Source organism: Diabrotica virgifera, chromosome 4 (assembly GCF_917563875.1).
Source record: "Diabrotica virgifera virgifera chromosome 4, PGI_DIABVI_V3a".
Classification (NCBI taxonomy): domain Eukaryota; kingdom Metazoa; phylum Arthropoda; class Insecta; order Coleoptera; family Chrysomelidae; genus Diabrotica; species Diabrotica virgifera.
The window spans coordinates 168,477,101-168,489,381 of record NC_065446.1 but is presented as its reverse complement, the minus strand read 5'-3'; the positions used below and the strand labels follow the sequence as shown (position 1 = coordinate 168,489,381).

General features: G+C 34.1%; 1 protein-coding gene across 1 annotated transcript in view; it reads left to right on the top strand.

Moving 5' to 3' along the window:
- The window catches only part of LOC114339207 (ankyrin repeat and IBR domain-containing protein 1-like), a 202,730-nt gene that overhangs the window by 121,139 nt on the left and 69,310 nt on the right, over positions 1–12,281 (top strand). The gene's annotated exons all lie outside the window — the stretch shown is intronic.

Here is a 12,281-nt window from a genome sequence, read left to right as displayed (position 1 = left end):
ATCGTCAGATTTTTGAAATATACAAATATTTTTTTTGTATATATGTTACAGTTCAAATTGATTATCCAGTTGGAGTTGACTCCAACTAGTTGGAGTCAACTCTAACGGCTGGTTTCAGTAAAAGTTGATTATGAATATAAAATGATGATTTATATTCAACATTTACTAGTAAAAGTAGACTCCAACTAGGAAAAGTATACTCTTCCCAATGCCATTTAGTAAAAGTTGATTCTGATTCATACAAACAGCCGATTCTAGAAATTAAATGTTACTGAAAATATTCAAATCAGTCTAGGCTGTATCGTCGCCCCGTGAGGTAAATTACTCCTATTCGAATTTTTTGCACAAACTTACTCAAAAAGAGGTCCTTATAACAAATCTACTGGGTGCCAGGCAGTACCTTGATCAATAAATTGTTTAAACAATTTTTTTAGACAAATTCACAAAAATAATTTTGTCACTTCGAACAATATTTTTTTAGATCATTTAGGTTATTCTGAGCAAAAAATAGTACATTGTTTACCGGGTAGGAAAAGCTTAACATTCCTGGACGACTGTGAAGATTGCTAAGTCGAGGCGCAAGCCGAGACTTAGCAACACAGAGTCCAGGAATGTGGCTTTTCCTACGAGGTAAACATACTATTTTTCCGCAAATCGTTTAAAATTCGACAGATATTGATTGATTTAAAAAAAAACGCGATAATTTTATTCCCAAATAAATGGTGCTTTGAAATTCCTAATAAAATTACTTGGGTTACTATGGAAACGTATTGAGGTTGAATTGTCAAACTTGACGCTTATAAATTTAATTGCTGGTGTTCTCGAAGGTAAAATGATAAATGATGATGAAATTTCCATTCCTGGGACTCCTCCAGAGCTGGTTGAGGCAGTGAATACTGCTTCATTAGAATTATTGCCAAAGAAATCCAGAGAAAAGTACGAAAATGCATACAGACGTTTTATGGATTATTAATAATTTTCTATCATTTATGTAGAACACTAACAACTGTACGGAAATATCATTTCCTTACAGTAAGGAAATGACATTTCCTTACAGTAAGGAAGTCCTGACTTTTTCTTCAAGAAATTTTGACAGGAATGTCAAAATTTCCTGGCGATTTGCGGAAAAGGTATTTTGTGATTTTTCTCTAAAATTGATTGTTGTCGAGTTATACGCGATTTAAAATTTGAAAAATGCGAAAATAGCCATTTTCAAGGCTTAATAACTCGGTTTAGATCCATTATTATGAAAGTCAGAAAGTGACCAAACTAAAGTTTATAGCCCCCTCTACAAGATCCAGCAGAAATTTTTGTCACTATTTTATTACTAAGCTTTATCTTTAATTATTAACAATGAGCGCTAAGTGCGTATTAGGCGGCCGTCAATGGTGAGTGCTAAAGAGATGCACCATTCCGGCCATCCAATGGTGAATTTCACTCGCACTCACATTGACGGCCGCCTCAATACACGCTTAGCGCTCATTGTTGATAATTAAAAATAATATCTTATTAATGAAATAATAACAAAAATTTCTTCAGGATCTTATAGAGGCAGCTTTAATCTTTGATTTTTTTTTTAGTTTCTGACTTTCATAATATATAATATCGAATGGCATTTTTGCCTTTCGGGCAGTTCCGGCGCCAATTACATCTTTAACCCTGTTTCAAGTAACTAGTGTCGATGTACACTAGCCAAGGGGGACCGAAGGCTTAACGGGCTCTCCGAGGCACGGTGAGACGGCTCGTGTCATTATTGGAATTGAAAATGGTTTGTCTTTGGCAGGGCTCGAACCCACGTACACTGGCGTATGAGGCCAGCAATTATGCCGTTACTCCACGGCCGCTCGCTCGACTTTCACAATAATTATCTTTAACCGAGTTATTAAACCTTAAAAATGTTTATTTTGGCGTTTTTCAACATTTAAGTCGCTAATAACTCGACAACAGTTAATTTTAGAGAAAAAAGGCCCAAAGGATCTAAAAAAAAATTGTACGAAGTGAAAAAATTATTTTAGCGAATTTGTTTAAAATCATTGTTTATCGCCAAACGTCACTAAAATCATCCATTATTGTACTCATTTGCCCTCATTTTCGGCAGTAAAGTAACACTTTGTTGTATTGAAAGAAGGATGTTACTTTACCTGCCGCGATTATTAATCAAATTAACCGAGATTGAATATAAGTGGTCAATGGCAGCAATCGATTATTTATTTGAATGAAATTAAAATTTATTTACTTTAATTATTAAAAATATTGTACAAAATTTATCTTATTATTATTAAAATTTATGTCAAAAAGTAAAATTCTGTAGTGTTTCGCAATTATATTCATACAAAATAAATCAAAACTTTACAGATTTAGTAATTAGGTAGGTATACAATATGCAAAAGTCATCTGTCATTACTGTCATACGAATTTTAACGACCCCGCTACAAGGTACTGAATAAATTTTTGTTATTATTTTATTACTAAGCGGTTATTTTAGGAGCGTATTGACGCAGCTATCAATGTGAGTGCGAGTGAGATGCACCATTGCACCATTTTGGCATTTAAAAATTCAAACTTCTGCCAAACCACCAAACTGTCAAAACTTTTTTGTAATTTATTGCTCACATGTCATCACCATGACAAGGCGAAAGTTCTTCTTCTTGTGGTGCTTTCTCCTTTAGTGGAGGTTAGCGACTACACTGGCAAATCTGTCTCTGTCCAATGCGGCTCTAAACAAAGATGTTGAATCAAGGCCGGTCCAGTCTCTGATATTTGTAAGCCATGAAATCTGGCGCCTACCGGGACCCCGTTTTCCTTAAATCTTACCCTGGATGATCAGTTGCGTGAGGCGGTACTTTTTGTTTCTCATTATGTGTCCCAGGTAGCTAACTTTTTGGACTTAATGATTTTTAGCAGTTCCCTATCTGTACCTATTCTCCTCAGAATATATTCGTTGGTGTTGTGGGTTGTCCAAGGTATTTTCAAGTCTCTTCAATAAAGCCAGAGTTTAAAGGCGTCCAACTTGTTCATCAGTGTTGTGTTGTGTCCAGGCCTCCGTTCCATACAAAAGTATTGACAACACATAGCAATGCAGAAAATGACATCTAAGGCTGATATTAATGCTGCTGTTACAAAATAAGCTTTTCATTTTGATAAACCCCTGTCGGGCTACCTCTATTCTCGCTCTTGACTTCTTGTTTATAATCAAGTTGCTTGTTGAACCAGCAACCAAGATATTTGTACTGGCTTACGTATTCAAGCTGTTGGTGTATCACATATTTATTGGAAGAGGTAAATTTTTGTTCCTTGATATTCTTATAACTTTGGTTTTCGCAGTATTGATCTTCATCCCCATTTTTCACAACTCTCAGTAACCCTATCCAACAGTATCTGCAGACTATGGTCCGAATCAGTCGTTAATACTGTGTCATCTGCATACCGGATGTTATTTACTCTCTGCCCGTTTATCCTGATTCCTTCTGAAGAGTGCGATAAAGAGTGCGCAAATATTACCTCAGAGTAGAGGTTAAAAGTATGGGTGATAGCACACAACCCTGTCTAACACCTCGTTGTATTTCAATTGGCCTTGACGTATTACCATTGGTCTTTATAATTGCTGTCTGATTCCAATAAATAGCCTCTATAATTTTAGAATTTTTTTTGTCGACTCCGATGTCGTTCAATTTTTCTATCAAGGTGTTGTGCTTCACCCTATCGAACGCTTTCTCAAAATCTATAAAACAGACAAACAGGTCTGCTTGCTGATCTTTGCATCTTTGTGCCAGAGTTTGAAGACAGAATATTGCTTCTCGTGTCCCCATACCTTTCCTGAAGCCAAATTGTTCTTGACCGGTGACCTCATCACATTTTTTATAATATACTCTCTTCTGCAAGAAAAGCTTCAGAATGTTATTTAATAGACTTATAAGGCGGAAGTCCTGGCATAATTTGGCATTCTTTTTTTAGGCAGTGGTATGAAGACTGATTCAAGCCATACTTTAGGGATAGTCCCTGTATTGTAAACATTATTAAATAGTCCAAGAAGAAGGTCTAAGTTTTCCTCGTTGATTAACTTCAATAGCTCAGCTGGTATTTCATCTTTTCCTACATATTTGTTGTTTTTTAGTTGACGTCCATTAAATCCAATATTTGCTCTGTCATCCATCTTTGCTTCCGTGGTCGCTGTTTTGTGAGCATTTCAGTTGCCGTTGCAAGGGCGTGTCTGATTTCCTCCCGAAGGCGAAGGTTAAGGATGTTTGATTATATGAAAGTGTGCTAAAAAACAGTGCGAAAAAGTAAAACCGATTTAAAATACATTGTTACTTCAGACACACTTTAAACCCTTCATGTACTGCTATCTATATTTACAATTTTCACACAATAAAACCTTTACATCAGCGGTTCTCAATCTTTTTGAATCATGTACCATCTAAAGTCTCTTTTATTATATTTCTATATTTTTAGATTGTATAATCAAGACTTACTATGTACTACTATTTTAAGTTTTTGTGTGTTTTGTGTACCACCGCAAATAATGATATATACCACCAGTGGTACGTGCACCACAGATTGAGAACCGCTGCTTTACATAATATGAGATAGAGTAGATAAAAATTATGTTTGTGAATTTGGTTAACAAAAATTGGTTAAACAATTTTTCGACCGCGGTACCGCGTGACACCTTGTGTATTTCTTATAGGGATTGTTATACGGATGTATTTCTTTGAGTTAGTTTGTGCAAAAAATCGAATCAGAATAATTTACCTAACGGGGGCGACGTTACAGACTATACGAATAAATAGTTGAAACGGTCAAAACAAAGAAACGCACACTCATCAAAAACGCACTTGAGATTCTCGTATAATCAACATTTACTGAATCGATCCAGGAAGAGTCAACTCCAACTAGTAAAAGTTGATTTAAATTTTTAAAATCAACTTCTACTGCTCATTTCAGTTGGAGAGTTGGAGTCAACTCTAACTGAGAATCAACTTGAACTCTAACATATACACTGTTCTTCATGTACTTACCTTACCTTGTCTTAATCTGCGCTCGAGTTGTTCTAAGGATAGATTTTTTTACGAATTGCTCCCAACGCACGTTCTTATACAGTGTGTTCCAACGGAAATTTGACCCCTTCCCCCAGAAACTCAAAAACAAAGAGATTTTTCACAATTTCAAAAAACACGTCAATTTGTATTGAAACAGAGACGAATTTTCATGCAAAATTCATGCCCTCAAATGTAACCACCTACTGCCCACATCAACACCCAGTTTTTCTAAAACAGCAAATGTAGTCGAGTGGCACATAATTTGAAAGGTAATTTTTTTCTCTACACGACCCTTTATTTTTTTTTAATTGCGGAATAACTTTAAAGATAATTTTGGATTTAACTAATTTATAATAAATTTGTTAAGCCCAAAATTATCTTCAAAGGGCCTAGCCGGGTAAGATGGTGAAAAGTGCCCCCAACTCAATTTAAATTCCATATAGGTCACTTTTTAGCACATATAGAGGAACTCACTTTCTGAAATTTTTAGCCCCCTGGGTGGTCACGTGACCCCCCTAGAGCCTAATTAGGCTTTTTAGATTTATATTTTTTATCTCAGCCGCGTCAAGGGCTAGCCAAAAACTTTATTTAAAAAAGTTGTAAGTTTCAAAAAGATCTATATGAATATTTTTTTTTTAATTTTCTGGCGGGAAATTCGAATTTTTAGAACAATTTTAAACTTTTAAATAACTATGAAAAAAAAAACAAAGACACTCCTTTTTACGAAAATCAATTATAATGTGTATTTTTGCACAATCTTTCACCCTGAATTTTTTCAAATTTTTAAAATTGGTGAAACGTACCTTTAAAAATTAAAAACGGCATTTTTTCGGTTTTTTTTTTTTTGTTTTTTGATACATTTTTATACATATTTTTCAAAAAAGGTAACACCGTCACTAGAATATTAATAAAATTTTTTTGTAACGCCGTCCATTTTCAAGATACAGGGCGTTGAAGAAAACAAAATTTTACACATTTTTTACGGTTTTACCGAAACTAATGGCAACATTGCAATAAAATTTGGCAGGTTTTAAGAGGTAGTTATTGTGCATTTTTTGACATACAATTAAGAATTTTATAGTCATCATTGGCACGCATACGGGTAATGGTCTGAATTTTTAAAGAAAAAATGATGGTACGCCACTGTCATATTTCAAATTAACAATCATTTTTGAATTCCTCGTTCCATTTGTGACAAAAAATCGATCTTCCCATTTTTTCACGCGACGCGCCGTTTTGTTGCAAAAAATAAAATATCTTGACGCTTCCAAAGTGTTCGAATTAATTTTTATAATGGATGTGAGTTTATGTATGAATGTAGATGTAGAAACTACTAGAATTTCGAATGCTTTGTAAGGATTAAGATGTTTTATTTTTTGAATAAAAATGCCGCGACGTATGAAAAAATAAGAAGATAGATTTTTTGTCACAAATTGAACGAGGAATTCAAAAACTATTGTTAATTTGAAATATGTCAGTGGCGTACTATCTTTATTCTTTAAAAAGTTCACACCATTACCCCTATGCCCGCCAATGATGAATATCAAATCCTTAATTGTATGTCAAAACATGCACAATAACTACCTCTTAAAACCCGCCAAGTTTTATTACAATGTTGCCAGTAGTTTCAGCAAAATCGTAAAAAATGTGTAAAATTTTGTTTTCTTCAACGCCCTGTATCTTGAAAATGGATGGCGTTACAAAAAAATTTTATAAAACAAACCCCAATTATTTTTCAGTTTTTTACCTACTCTAGTGACGGTGTTACCTTTTTTGAAAAATATGTATAAAATTGTGTCAAAAACGAAAAAAAAAACGAAAAAATGAGGTTTTTTATTTTTAAGGGTACGTTTCACCAATTTTAAAAATCTGAAAAAATTCAGGGTGAAAGATTGTGCAAAAATACACGTTGTAATTGATTTTCGTAAAAACGAGTGTCTTAGTTTTTTTTTCAGAGTTATTTAAAAGTTTAAAATTGTTCTAAAAATTCGAATTTCCCGCCAAAAAATAAAAAAAAAATTTCGTATAGATCTTTTTGAAACCTACAACTTTTTTAAATAAAGTTTTTGGCTATCTCTTGATGTGGCTGAGATAAAAAATAAAAACATAAAAAGCCTAATTAGGCTCTAGGGGGGTCATGTGACCACCTAGGGGGCTAAAAATTTCAGAAAGTGAGTTCCTCTATATGTGCTAAAAAGTGGCCTATATGGAATTTAAATCGAGTTGGGGGAACTTTTCACCATCTTACCCGGCTAGGCCCTTTATAACGTAATTTAAAAAAAAAAGTGTCATGTCGAGAAAAAATTACCTTTCAAATGATGTGCCACTCCACCCCACTTCTTCTTCTTTGGGTGCCGTCTTCTTAGCGAAGGTTAGCGATGACTTTTGCAAAGTCGTCTCTATTTTGGGCTTTTCTTATTAAACTTTGAAAGTCTAATCCTATCCATTCTTTGATGTTGCGCAGCCAGGTCAATTGTCGTCTTCCTTCTATTTTCCCTTCTATAATAAGTTGAAGAAAGTTATATCTGTCGTGTCTAAATATGTGTCCAAAAATGTTTTACGTTTCTTGACAACTTCTCTGAGTTCACGTTCTTTATTCATACGCCTTAAAACTTCTTCATTTCTAACGCGGTCGGTCCATGCAATTTTCAGCATACAACGAAATACCCACATCTCAAAGCTCTCTAAACGTCGTAACGAGCTGACTGTTAACGTCCAAGCTTCCACGCCGTGTAATAGAACACTATATACATAACGCTTTATCATGCGGTATCGTAGGGACAGATCTAGATTGCGGGCAGTGAATAACTGTCGCATCTTTAAGAATGTGTTTCTTGCCTGTTCTATTCTACATTTAATCTCTTGTTCTTGGTCTAAGGTTTCATGTATCCAATATCATAGATACTTAAACTTTTTCACTTGTTCAACGAAATTGTTGTTGACTAGGATGTCTATAACTGGTGTGTGCTTTTTTGAAATTACCATTGTTTTAGTTTTTTTTTACATTAACCTTAAGGCCATGTAGTTCTCCTTCTCGCACTACTTTGCGAGTTTGAGCTAAGATCAGTTTGTTGCTAAGATCATGTTTGACTTTGTCAAAAGCCTTTTCATAGTCTATAAAGCACAAGTAGACATATTTTGTTTATCCCGACACATTTGCATGAGAACAATGAAACTGAACAAAACTTCTCGAGTGCCCATACCGTTTCGAAAACCAAATTGTTCCGGACCCATATCTTCTTCGCATTTTTTGTAAATTCTGTTATGGATAATTTTTAGAAATAGCTTCAGAATATGGGGCATGATACTTATTAATCGAAAGTCGTTACTTTTTTTGCGTAGTTTGATTTAGGTATAGGTGCAAACGTGGACGTTAACCAATCTTGTGGAATTGTACCAGTCTTGTATATACTGTTGAAGAGTCTTGACAATAATAGTTCTAAATTGTCTTCTTCCAAAAGCTGTATAATTTCACTATGAACGTAGTCAGGTCCAGAGGCTTTTCCGGTTTTCATATTTTTTAAGGCGTATGTTATTACTGATGTTAAGATGGGCAAGTCGTTATTTTCGATGTTTGTTTGTCTCTCAATATTTATTGTTCTATTGCCTGAGGGTAGATTTTGTATGTATGTTCGCCATTCAACGCTTATTTCTTCTACTGCGATCAGGACTCTATCATCCGTGCTTCTTATAGTGCCACTCTGGCGAGCGTTTCTGATCTCACACCTTTCTTTAATTTAAGAATACTAATGTCAAGTCTATTCATTTCTTGGATGGTGTTGTGGATTTTGCCGGCTTCAAACATACTGTTGACATTGTTTCAATGTGTATCTTTAGACTATTTTTAACTATTTCCACTTTTGGGTGGTTCCTAACTTTCTTCGCTTGGATTATTAGCACCCCCTGACCACCTAAAGTCTGCCACCGACTGGGGACCAATTGCATGGTTGTGCTTTGCATGGTCGTTATTCTAGGGAAATCTGACGATCTTTAATGTAGCGGTTTCCCGTTGCCTTCTACATCCTTATGCCGTTGACCATAATATATAGGGGGCATGCGCCTTTGGGGCCAATTTATCAACCCCAGGACAAAAAGTACCCTACCACTTAGTAACTCATCCGTCCGAAGCCGTTGGTTAGTTAGTAGGGGATTGCTTATTAGGGTGGTGCGAAAAAATTCAAGTTGATAATTCCGTGTCGCTATTGTGCGGAAAAGTTGTGATTGGTAATTACAAGAAAAGCAAAAAAAGATTTATTCAAACCGGACTTTATCTTCCGATCCCGCAACGGGCCTAAAGATTATGAAAAAAATTAAATTTTACCTTATTTTCAAAAATTTTTATATATCCTCCATGTACGTTTTAGTTATCGCTATAGTAAAATTTATTTACAGTTTGCATGGTTGAGTAATAAAAAAAAAATTATGCATTTAACGAATATCTTCCGATCCCGTAAGATCAATCAAAACCTATAAAAAATAAAATTTTTGAAGATTTTGATAAATTAAAAAAACATTTATTTATTTCATTTTTCTGTTACATTGTGAAGTTCTTCGCTTGTTTAAATATTGTATCACAATATTGTTTAAACAACTCAGAACTCACAACGAGGAGGTGGTTGCACTCCTAGCTCCACCGACACCCTTCTCTCCAACCAACCAATGAGTGTATGTTTTTTGTATTATTTACATACAATACATATATGTACATTTCTTTTTGATCTGTTTGTGTCCAGCTTTTAAACGCCAACTTTGTATTGTGATTTTGTGGTAAAATCTGGCAGCATGGACCTTGATTTAAGTGTTGCCCTGATGAATCCATCTCTTGATTGGTGCCCATATACATTAGACATTAGAAGATGCGTCCGTGATCAACTTTAGACATCGCTCGTCAGCTTGCGTGTGGCAGGGATAGTTTTGTACTTTCCAGTCTGGCATGTCGCCCGATGTAATGCAATAACTTATATCTTCATTTGAAACTCTTCGAAGAAGTGGTGGAAAAGATAGATTTGCAACATTCCAGTCCATTATTTTAGTTTAGTGCTGTGCTTCAAAATTTCAAGTAGTAAGGAGAAAGCAAGCACATTAGAGAGCTGGGTCTAAGGAGAGCGTTAAAAGCCGGAAAGACTAATGCCAAGGATTAAAGTATTAGCAATTTCATTCCTCCTTCTTTAAATTTTGAAGCATAGGAATACACTGAAATAATAGACTGGAATGTTGCAAAACTATTTTATCCACCAGTTCTTCGCAGAGTTTCAAATGAAGATATAAGTTCCTGCATTATATCATGCCAGACTGGAATGTACAAAACTATCCATGCCACCCGCAAGCTGTCGAGCGGTGTGGAAAGTTGGTCACGTTGGTTGCATCGTCTAATGTATGTGGGTCGTGGGTCCCAATCAAGAGATGGATTCATCAGGGCAACACTTAGATCAAGGTACATTCTGCCAGATTTTACCACCAAATCACAATACAAAGTTGGCGTTTAAAATCTGGAAACAAACAAATCAAAAGAAATGTACATTTGTAAATAATGTAAAAACACACACTCATTGGTTGGTTGGAGAGAAGGATGTGAGTGGACCTAGAAATGCAACCATCTCCTGGTTGTGATTTCAGGGTTGTTTAAATATTTTCATACAATATCCCAACAAGCGAAGAGCTGCACAATGTAACAGAAACATGAGATAACTAAATATTTTTTAATTCATCAAAATCATCAAAAATTTCATTTTTTTATAGATTTTGATTGACCTTGCGGAATTGGAGGATATTGGTTAACTGCGTAAAACTATTTTTTTATTACTCAACCGTACAAACTGTAAATAAATTTTACTACAGCGATAAATAAAACGTACATAGAGGATACATAAAAATTTTTGAAAAAAAGGTAAAATTGCATTTTTTTCATAATCGTTAGGCTCGTTGCGGGATCGGAAGATAAAGTCCGATTTGAATCATTCTTTTTTCGTTTTTCTTGTAATTACCAATCGCAACTTTTCCGCATTATAGCGACACGGAGTTATCAACTTGAATTGTTTCGCACCACTATATTGCTTATATGTACCGGCAATCATTCGGTATAGACCAGGGCGCATCTGTAAAAATATTAGTACATTTGGACGTTGAGGGGTGACTCAAATTTTTTTTCAGAAATTGCTTGAAAATAAATCAAATAATAATATTTGAGTTATCCTCCCTCTCAAAAAGGTCCGGAACATTGTTTAAATAATCAAAATGTCAAAAAATTAAGGAAAAATTCGATTTTTTTCTTGGTTTTTTTATTATAACCTTAAAAGTGTTCATTTCTGAGAAAAGTTGTACTGACATAAAAGTTGCGTAATTAAATTTCCTACAATATAGAATTAGTTAAAAATTTAAAAAATAGTCACCCTTGTTGCAAAATAGCAATAATTTTGAAAAAACATACAAAAACAAGTATTCGCATTCTACGTTTTTCAACCATTTATGCTAAACTTAGGACCTTCATATTTCACCCTGAAAAACTTTATAACACAGTAAAACAATACTGTAAATTTCATTAAGATCGGTTTAACAGATTTTGCAAAATAAATTTTGCAATCCAGCGTAAAAAAATTCGTTTTTCAAAATGTTACCGGAATGAAAATGAAGCAGATAGCAAGTTGAAAATTTTTTTGCTTATAGAAGTGTACTGTACCTTTCATTTGCAATTTTGCAAAATTCAAATCGATTAATACCACGGCGTCAGGAATTTTTTAAATAAACATTAATTATTGGTGCTACGCGCAGGACAGTGGATAGTTTGCTCTGATTGAGCATTCCATTGACCTTTGATAATGATTGATAAATTTTAATTTTTATTACATTTCGATATAAATAAATAAATTTGTTTATTGCAAAATAAAAACACATGCTCTATCCTTTAAAATAACACTTTTATTAGCCAAAAATTTTCTTTGTTCATTTATTTTAACAAATAATAAAAGTTTATTATTTTTAAATATATGCAATTTTTTAAACAATATTTCACAAACAATAATAAAATTAGTTTGATTTTTGTGAAACTAAAATATTAAAATACAACAAAATATAGACTAACAAAATAATATATTAGATAAAGATTGGAAGAAATTTTGGTGGAAATCAACTTGTGTGAATCGAACACCGCTCTCCTGCGCGTAGCACCAAAAATTATTGTTTATTTCAAAAATTTTCTGACGCCGTGGTAATTAATCGATTTTAATTTTGAAAATTGCAAATGAA